Source organism: Poeciliopsis prolifica, unplaced genomic scaffold (genome assembly GCF_027474105.1).
Source record: "Poeciliopsis prolifica strain line A6 unplaced genomic scaffold, Auburn_PproV2 SCAFFOLD038, whole genome shotgun sequence".
Classification (NCBI taxonomy): domain Eukaryota; kingdom Metazoa; phylum Chordata; class Actinopteri; order Cyprinodontiformes; family Poeciliidae; genus Poeciliopsis; species Poeciliopsis prolifica.
In genome coordinates, this window is record NW_026562413.1 from 2116347 (window position 1) to 2127341 (window position 10995).

Sequence of the window (10995 nt, forward strand, 5' to 3'; positions counted from 1 at the left end):
TCTGGAGACTTTGTCCATCCCCAGTTGGGCGAGTCTCATCATGTCTGCTGTCCATCACCCCGGCAGACATTTTAGTCAGGAGGACCTTTCCCCTGTTTTGAGGGAGCTGAGGGAGAGGTACCAGGCATCGGACATGGGAAGGGACTTTGACGTGAAATGTCTGCTGGAGTCATCGATGGTCTGGCTGGACTCTTTCGGCAGTGCCACAGATAGAGAGTTGTATAACAACAACTCTTGTTCTGTCTGTGGTACTGTGTTTCTTGAGCTGCTAAACAACGGCTCCCTGCTCTCCCTTCCACCGGTGAGATTTCCAACCAGTATTGCAACTCTCTTGTATTACTGGTTGGATATGCGGGGAAAACGCCGTTGTTCGGTGTGCGGGTCGGCCTTGGAGAGAAAGCACTGCCTTACCAACAATGAGGTCCTAGTGTTTTTTTCCACAGGCTGACCAGGAAACACCGAATAGTTTCCAGTCAAGCCATAGATGTGCCGGCCAAATGCAAAGGTGGTACTGAAAGGTACCACCTGTCGTCTGTTGTCTGTGGGAGATCAGAGCTGACCCACTTCTATACATATATAATGACTGGGGGGTTCCTAAAAAAAACAACAAAAAAAACATACTTCTTTAGAACAAATCTACAAAATAAAATTGCATCTTCCTGTGTCTTCCTGTATATATATATATATATATATATATATATATATATATATATATATATATATATATATATATATATATATATATATATATATATATATAGAGAGAGAGAGAGAGAGAGAGAGAGAGGGCCTGGAAGGTGAAGACCACAGTGGTGCCTGTGGTCATCGGGGCCCTCGGGGCAGTAACCCCCAAACTGGAGCAGTGGCTACAACAGATCCCAGGAACAACATCAGACATCTCAGTCCAGAAATGTGCAGTCCTTGGCACAGCCAAGATACTGCAGGACCCTCAAGCTCCCAGGCCTCTGGTAGAGGACCCGAGCTCAGAGGATAAGAACCACCCGCGGTGGGTGAGAAGGGAATAAATATATATATATATATATTTATATATTAATATATATACATTAATATATATAAATATATATATTTATATATTAATATATATACATTAATATATATATATATATGTATATATATATATATATATATATATATAAATATATATAATATATATATATATATATATATATATATATATATATATATATATATATATATATATATATATATATATAGCCTGGCCAAAAAAAAGTCGCCACCCAAAAATGGTCACATGCTCTAATATTTTGTTGGACCAACTTTAGCTTTGATTACAGCCCACATTTGCTGGCAACATAGTTACAGGTAGTTTTTTCTTTGCAAACTTAAATTTGACAAGCTATTTACATACGTGTACATATTAAACGCAACGTTATTGACACACAGATAGAGAAGAAGCGGAGAGACTGTTTAGCCAATCAGAATGCAGAACACAATGCGCGATGAAAGGTGAACCGCGATAGTTCACTGTATTCATATGTAGGCTATATACATATATATACACACACACACGCACCCCCCTGCGCACGCACACACACACACACACACAGATCTCATCTAAAGGCTGAGACGACAGTAACAGTAATTTGACCGTATGTGGGTCAAATTTACTTTGTCCATGTTTTTGGGTTTTTAATGATCTCAAATTAATTTTAAATATTCAGAATATCAAAGTTTTAACTTTTACAATTACTAGATGTTTTAACTTTTGTTTTTAGCTTGTAATTTGAAAGAAAACTTAGTGAAAAAATGCCAGAAATGTGTTTTCATTAAAATTGTGAACAAAGCCTTGTCAGTATTCTGCTAATACAGAAAAAAAAAACACTATTTCTCAGCTGCGGTGTTTCCATTAAATTAGAAATGCAATTAAAATCACATGTAAATAAGTTTGTTTGTGTGATGAATCATCAAAAAACATGCTGTTTTGCACCAGTGACAAGATGCTGTTGTTGATCATGTGACTTGAATGACGCAGAAAATTGTTTTCATTGCAGTTTTGCGAAATAAACAAATCTTGATATTGTTTGGAAAAGTACCGACTTCATTGTAGCCTTTTTAAAAAATGTCACTGTAAAACACAACATCTCACCAAGTATTTGTAGAGGAAATATTTGATTTAATCTAATTTTAAGTGTACTAATTTAAAATTAATAATTCAACAAGATATAAAGACTTCTTTTAAGTAGATAATTCCTTAATATTGATGAAAAAGTACTAGTTTCACTGGCAGATTATTTCACTTATAACAAGACATTTTCCCCTTGAATTAATTTATGTGCCAGTAAAACCAACTTTTTCATCAATATTGTCAAATTATTTAATTAAAACAAGTCTATATCTGGCTGAAAAGTTACTTTTAAGTTAGTTTATCTAATTTCAAGATATTTCCACTAGAAACTGGACCAAAAATACTTCGCAGAATTTTTTTTTTTTTTTACAGTAATTTGAGTTCTTTTTCCCCCTCTGTAAATTTCTAAATTTTTAAGTGCTAGATTATTGAGTTGCAGTAAATGTATTGTAAGTTCATACCCTGTAGCAGGTGTAAAAAGCCTGTCAGTCTTGGTCCTGGTCACCAAGAATAAACCCAGGTGTGGTTGTGGAGAGACAGTGGAACGCTTCGCATCGACTCGGATTCAGAAAGTGGGAGTCGATGCGAAGCGTTCCACTTGAGTAGCATCCGACTGGTAAAGAAATCAAAACCGGAGGTTCAAACCCATCCTTGATGGGTCTCTGTGTGTATCCAGACTCTCCTGCGTTCCCAGTTTAAACAAGTGCAACATCAGCTTTGATGATGTTCAGCGCCAGTTCATTCCTGGCAAGATAGCATCAGCGAGTGTGTGAGTGTGGAGTCTATAAGACAGCCTGGGGGTTAATTAGAGAATGGTAAACAGAACACATGTGGCAGCTTAATATCCCCTCTGCCTTACAGCTCATTTCACACCTCTGTTGCTCTCACCCTTCTACGTGTGTGTGTGTGTGTGTGGGGGTGTGTGTGTGTGTGTGTGTGCGTGCCGTTTATCTGTACGGCCAGGGTCAGGGGCGTTCCCCCGACACCGATCCCAGAGGCCCTCACCCCTACTTCGGCTTTCGCCCACGCAAACAGCTGCCGTGGAGCCGGTGCAGGTGTGTGTGTGGATCAGAGGTAATTTAAAGCAGATGAGCTGGTGCCTTTCAGGCTGTGGCCCTGTCATCAACATGAGGAGATGGAGGGACGCTGGAATGAGGAGGATGGATGGACTGCATTGTTCCACTGGAGAACAAAGGGTTGGTGGATCTAAAGTCAGTTTTCATCACATTGCCGTCTGTCAATTCACTTTTAGTCAGTTACTTGGAATTTGTATTTGAAAAGTCTCAACAGCTCATTCTACTTGAGCTGAATTAATTTAGAAAAAATAAGTTTTTGATCATAGCGTGTTTTTGCTGCATGGATCCAAGGATCCAGGAATTACTGGCTCCTTTCCTGGAGCTGGTGAGGACAAGGACTCAAACAAGAAAATTGGCCATTGTATCTTAATCGAGGCTGCAACTAACTAACTTAATGCTTTTTTTTTTTTTCCATTAATGAAATTAATTGTATTTTTTTTTCTACATGCAAAAGTTCAATGCATGTAAATTGTGTTTCTGGTATTCCTGTAAATCTGACACACAAGCGACACCAACAAATCTCAGTGAAGTTTGAGAATGAATGAATCCATCCTCCCTCCCTAGGGGGGTGTGTCCCAGGGCTATTTTATATTTCATTAAACAAAATGTTTTTGTGTATATTATGCCATTCCAATATTTGATGTAATTAGTAATTCTGTGAAGTTGGCGGCTGGGCTGCAGTGGTGGCGAAGGGGTAAAACATGCAGGGTCCTTGACGCGGTCGTCACAGGTTCCAGTCCCAGCCTGATGACCTTTGCCCAGTGTCTTCCCACTCTCTAACCCACTTGTCTGACCACCAGAAATGAGAGACGAAGAACAAGAACCCAATCAAGAAAATTGGTTTGTTTGAATTATCTATGCTGATGTTGCATGAAAGAAGTGAAACTCTCAATATTTAATACCAATATTTAACTCGCATCATCCAAGTGGTCAAACCGGGTTTTAATTGACTATTTTTCTACCTACGGTTTGGTTAAATCCAGCATTTTTACAACAAGTAACTCTGATCCCCAATGTGATTTAGAAAGAATGAAGATTTATTTGTGAATACTTGTTTGTGCTAAATGTATTCACCCTTCAACTTTGCACTCATCAACATGGAAATGGGGGAATATTCCCTTGTGTAGCTTCTTAGTGCAAAATCTTTGAAGACTGCATATAAACTTTCCCTATTGTTATACCTTAAACGATGCAGAGAGATTAAAAGTTTGGCCATTGTTACCCAAAGAAACTTTTGCACAATGTGAGAATTTCCTCATAAACACAGAGCTGCTGTGACTGCAAAGGGAGTTCTTGCTGTCAGAGCTGAAGGCAATCATATCCTCCCATCCATCACACTTCCCCGCACTCTGCCCCGCGTCTGTTCATTGTCACGCTGCCGTCTTATTATGACTGTTATTTCCTAATTATGACCACAAATTTCATAGGAGTCCTGGCGGTCGCGTTTACCGCATTTACGCTTGACAACAGGGTGCATTTTCCCCAGAGCGTTGTATTCTGAACTTCTGCAGAACTGCCAGCGTGAGCCGGCGACCGTGCAACAAAAGACCAATCTGTTAGACCAATAAATGAGCAGTCAGGTGTGTGTGTGTGTGTGCGTGGGTGTGTGTGTCCCGGAGCAGTAAATGAACACTCTCTCTATCTCTCATCTATCAATGGCTTGACACCGGGAGCAGCTGTGACTTCGTGCACACACGCACACCCTCTCCACTACTTTAGCAATTTGCGATAATTAGCCTCCTATACAATGTCTGCTTGTGGTCCCCAGGGGTCCTGTGGGCTGAGTGTGTGTGCGTGGATGTCTGGTAAGGATCAGCTGTGTTAAGCATCCCGTGACATCTAAACTACTAATTCATTGCTACATTAACGGCATTGATTAACATAAGGCTGCAGACACGATCACACATATTGGGGGAATCCCTTCTGAAGCCTTTAGCTGGTTTCTGTCACCAGGTTGAGTTGGCTGCTGCTTTTAGGGCAACACTGGTCAAAATTTAATTTTAGCTACATTTTGAAGTCAAATTTGATAAAAATATTCATACCGACAATATGGGTGACGTTTTAGTGGTGGAACTTGCGCTTAAATCCTTTACTTTAGTAAAACAAAAATCAATATTCAAAATGAATTTTTATGATATTTGGGCTAATGTAGAATGCTCAACGTGACTTTTTATCTCTCACCATATAGGTCACAGACTATAACTTGACATCAAATAAGGCTGAGGCAGCAGTCACTTAAACCAAATCTTTTTGGCCAATTTTGAGAAAAATTTGCATTAAATATCAGAACCAATGTGGGAATCTGCTGATTTTGTGTGATTAGTGCAGAGAACTGGAGAAACTTATTGATCTAATTTGGAATCTGAAGGCAGACATACAAAGCTACGGTGTGCCAGAGTTGGGCCCCAGGGGCCTTGAGTTTGACACAGGTGATCTAACATACAGGTGAAATTCTTAAAATTTCACCAAGCAATCTTTTTACATTATATTTGTTTTGCAAGTGGTTCTTTAGAAAAACAATTTATGACATAAATGATGACAATTTCATAGGTCTTTGCTCTGAAATGGAGTAAAAATCAGCTTTAGCCAAAGATATTCCTGATAAGAAAATACATATTTTTACTAATTAAAACCAAGGACCTGACATTTCTTCAGTTTGTCTCTCAGAATATGAACACGGTCAAGTATTTCTAACTTGTCCAGTTAAAAGTTCTTAAGTCTCTGACTAGATCATTACTATCTCTTGTTTCCATTGACCTTAAAATTGCTGAAAATTTCCATTAAATTTTGTGTTTCCATTAGGCCAAAGTAAGTTGGATATTAATTTGGTCCTGGAAAGAGGTGAGCCAAGGAATAAAGTACTAATTTTATGTCTGTCAGCTTAATTGATTCAGAGCGGGTCTTCAGGTGGCTTCATTTTACAGTACTTTCTGGTTAAATGCTACTGGGAGGAGACCCAGAAAGTACCATCAAACTCAGAGCGATTGTGTCACTTTCTGGCCTGACAATGGTTTGGGATACCAGAAAGAGAAAACTCTGGATTTCCCATCAGTTTTGCTTCCAGATATCTGATAAGCAGAAGACAATCAATGCATTGATAGTTTATTTGAAGGTTTAAACTTAGGAGACCATTTCAACAAAAAAAAAGTGTCTTCAAATACTAAAAATCTACCTTAAAACACTAAAATATCCCTGAAAATAAAACTTCTGTTGTTGCTGCAGAATTACAACAAGAAGAAGCAATTTGTTTGACTTTTAAGCCAGTGACCAGGAAACATTCAGAGAAACCTTGTGTCTGTGTGCCAGCACTATTACTTCAAAAGAGGAAATGTTTGTGTGTGTAGATGCTGAAAAGATAATGATGCATCAACGTCTGCCTCTGCTGCCACTGAGCCTCAGTGTCCCACTGTGACAAGAGCCAGGTGCTGATGGGAGAGACAAATCAAGCAGTAAATCAAAAACATCTTGATTGGAGATGATTATACTTCTCATTCCCTCTCTCTTCATGTATATGTCTGAGTGTGCGTTTGTTCTTTCTTGTTATCATGATTTCTAGTTGTCTTTTCTGCCCCTCAGAATTTGCTCAATCACACAAAAAGAAGCAGTTTCCATCATGCCGGAGGAAATTGCACTGATTGACGGGAATGTTGAAGAGATTTACCAAAGCAATATATATCTGCAGATTATCTGATAAACAGTAAATTGCACCCTAACCTTAAAGCAGGTAATAAAAATGTGCATTCTGAGAAGGACCAGCTCATTCATATTAACTGCAGCTGCTTTTTCATTGACCATAAATTGCACAAATTGGAATTACTGGAATTAATTGGAAAAACAAACTTTTTTTTTCATAAACAGTTTTGTAGGTGGTTTTTCGGCTGTAAATAAATTAGTGTATTTCACAAAACTGCAACAGAAACATCACACAAGTCATGTAATCAACAATTGGATGTTACTACTCACCTAGAAACCGTTTCTTTGTAATTAAGGACTATGTTGCCCGTAACTTATACAAACAGAAGTCTTCAATTTGAATAAGAAAAGGGGGTGAGTGTAACTATTTCTAATGTCCATTTTGTCACAACTAACTGCTTTTATTTTAAGATTTTGCAGGGTAGTTGGTTTTTCACACCAGTTTGGCAGTGTAAAGAGCAAACCAACGTAAGGAACTTTACATTTGGACTTTAGTATGGGCCAGCAGAATTCTGCAGCTTTTGTACATGGAGTACCAGTGGAGTTACTCTTTCTACAACTCTGTGAAACTCCTGTAAAAAGACAGAAAACCATTTTTCAGACGGACGTTCACTCATTCCCCCAGTTATGGTTATGATTATGGAGAGCAATCCTTTTCTTGTTGAAAATAAGGTCTACAGTCTGGAAAAAATCAAAACACATGACGTAGACAATTTTCCTAATCACCAAACCATCAAATGACCTTTTGTACTCTGCTGATGAGGCCATAAGCGGCCATTCGCTTCTGGACAGAAATGTTCCATCACATGAGAAAAATGATCACAAGGCAGAACTATCTAGTATTGATTTCTGGTGCCTTTTTGCTCCAGATTTTGCAAGCAGACCAAACTATGCTCTCTAGAGCATAACTGGGTTCAGATTTGAGTTCTGATTTTGACACTCCTGCTGTAAAGAATCACCCTTGGGTTTTAAAATAAGTTTCAATGGAACTTTGCACTAAAAGTGTCATTATTTACAGAATAATGCAAAGTTGACACTTTTAATTGTTTTTTAATGCAACGTTTAGTGCAGTTTTGCATTGAAACCATCATTTATAAAGACTTCTTCAAGTTAATAATAGGTGTTATGTCATGGTTATGACAGTGTCATGTCAGTCTTATCCACATCTCTTTAAATAAAGTATTACTAGCATTTTGAACTCTGCCAGCCAATAATCCATGCATGAACAAAAAGCTCCCATTTAAAAAGCGGTGCAGAAGAAAAGAGACAAACCTTCAACCAAACTGCATCACAGAAAAAAACCAAAATGGATGTTTTGAGGAGGTCCTGTGTCAGGAGATTTGCTGTAATCTAAATTTGGACAATTTATCACTCAGGGGGACCACCGGGATGGAAATAGTGTTTAATTCCTGAAGGGAAATTAGATTAACTCCTTTCATTTTCTTTCAAGTAGACAGTTGGCAAACCAGCCCACAAAGCCATCTGTTGGACTGAAGAGTAAAACTGCTGCAATGAGGCCCTGAAATGATTTTCTGTGTTCACAGGTGCAAACTGGTGGTATCTTGCCGAATAATATTTGTATTCTGATTTGTTTTTAGGTCAAATTCACATCAGTGTTTGATTTGTGCTCTTTGGTTTGACACTCCTGTGTAATAGCTAATGCAGTAGTTTAGTACTTTATTTAAAAAGCAGAAGGAAATGATAAATTTTCACCATCCCTGTGATCAAATTGTTTGCTTTTTCACTATTTATTGTTTTGGTGACTGTGTCTCTCCCTACTGTAATAGATTACGGTGTTAATAATTTATTTCAGTAACTCAGTACTTTAAGTGAAACACATTAAATTGATTAATTACATACATACTATCATTTTAATGTTCCAGTTTCCCAGTTTTGAGTCAAAAGGGAATCAAATTTATAAGATTAAAGTGTTTCCCCTTGAAAACTTTGACAAAATGTCCATATAATGTAATTATGCCACTGAATAAAAGCCAACTTCCTGTTTACAGGTAAGCACAATCCATACAAAAATTCTGGTTTATTAAAGATTATGTTTAAGCTTTGTGGATTCTTATGTTGGAAGAAAAAAAAGAACAAACTAGATTATTAATTGACAAAATCTTTGAATGTCTTGTGAAAAGCTTCTAGCAGTTTTTATGGCCAAAACAATGAGCTTGATTGTGAAAACACTAACTGATTAAAAAGGAAAAAAAAGTCTAATTAACATTAGTTTACCATGTCTACCTTTGTATCTCAAAGGTCAAATCCAATACAGTTAAAATATTTGGTTAAGTCGGATGTCATAGGAGTTTGTCAAAGAGTTGCATAAAATGTGAGTGAAAAAGACTCAAACCAAAACCTGTTGGCTTGGATTTCCCTCCCGTCTTTCTGTTTCAACTGTCTGACTTTTGCAACCCAATCTCCCTGTTTTTCCCTTTCATATCTGCCTCACATACAATCTGAGACAGAAATGCAGATTGGTAAAAAAAAATCAGACAGAAATTGGAGTTCAGATAGAGAGATGAAGGTAAACAGACGGAGGTAGGAAATAAGAGATTGGATGACAGCGCTGCATGTCTGTGATCTCAGTGTGAGGCTGATCCCTGCTTGGCCCATTTCTTTACCTCTTTCCATCAATATAACTTCCCATCATATTCCCATCTGCCTATTCTTTCAATTAATAAACATTCCTACCTCATCTGATCTAGTTTTCACTAGACTACCAGATCTTAAAGAATGTATTTGGTGTTTGAATGCAGTTTGCAGTTTTATCTGTCATTTCTCCTGCTTTATCTCTCCCCTTTGTCATTTTTTATTCTCTCAGCAGGTAGTGATCCCAGCAGTGACATGTGCCTCTGCACCCCACAATTACTGTCACGTTTACAAAAAGTAATGGAAAGAAGGGTGATAAGCTGTTTTTATCTGATTGCTTTGAATCCCACCCCCCCCGCATTGTCTCAGGTATGTCAGATAATAAAATCCTCACCAACAGGCGTGATTTTTTTTATCATCTGACCTCCGTAAAGGGATTTGAATGATTTTTGTGTGGTTTTACGAAAACTCATAAAAATCTAAACAAGCAGTGAGCCCAATTACATGCATCACGTACAACTGAGAGAAACTGGACTGTATTTCGATGTAGAAATGGGTCATTTGCTCCAATTTTAGTGACATTTTGAACAATAACGCCAACAGGATGCTGCTTACTAAGCATTAATGGAGATGTTCCAGTGTAAGCAAAAGTACTAGAAGAGATGAAAAAGTTCAATCTACATTCACAAAATGCAAATATTCCTTTAGAGCACATAAAAATTGGTCAAAGACATTAAAGTTGTATGTTGTAGTTACGTAACACTGGCAGAAATATGTTGACATGGTGAAACTCATTGTTTAGAGGCGCCACTCTCAGGAGAAAGCTGGTTGGCTTGCAAGAACAAATTTGAGGATAATAGAAGAAAGAAATGAAGATCTGACGAGACAAAGATTTGCTGGTCATTTTTCTCCTCTCGACATCCTGTATTCCTGTCCACTCACTGTCAAATCAAGTCAGCTTGGGGCAAGAAAACCCTTTAAAAACCCCGTAATGAATAAAGATAAAAACATGGCAATAATGCATTTTTCTTCCTCTTTCAGCTGGAGTGTTTAAAATTATTTTTCCTTTTTGTACTTTTCTCTGTCAGGTCCCAAAACTGCTGATGAGGCTTGGGGAAAACAAAGGAGGCAACAAAATAAATACAGTCTCTGTATGAACTTCTTCAGCTTAAATCTAACTATAGGGACCAAAACCCTGAGAATTTATAGGCTTTCTATCCACTGCAGTGGTGGGCAGGTACAATATAGTGACTATAAAGCAAAAGCCTTTTTCTTTCTAAGGTTCATGTGCCAGGATGAAATTATTTTATTTGAACATCAATTGTGTGTTCTACACACATTTAAAATTTTATTTTTATGACGTTTTATTTTTTTTTTAAATTGAATTTTGAACATTTTTATTCTTCCATTTGGGTTTCTACATCTTCTAAAAACAACCCATGCATAAATGTTAATGGTTTTGTGGTGTATGGAAAATGAGCCGTTTCAAAAACCTCCGCATTGTAACGTCAGAAATCAGCAGGCACT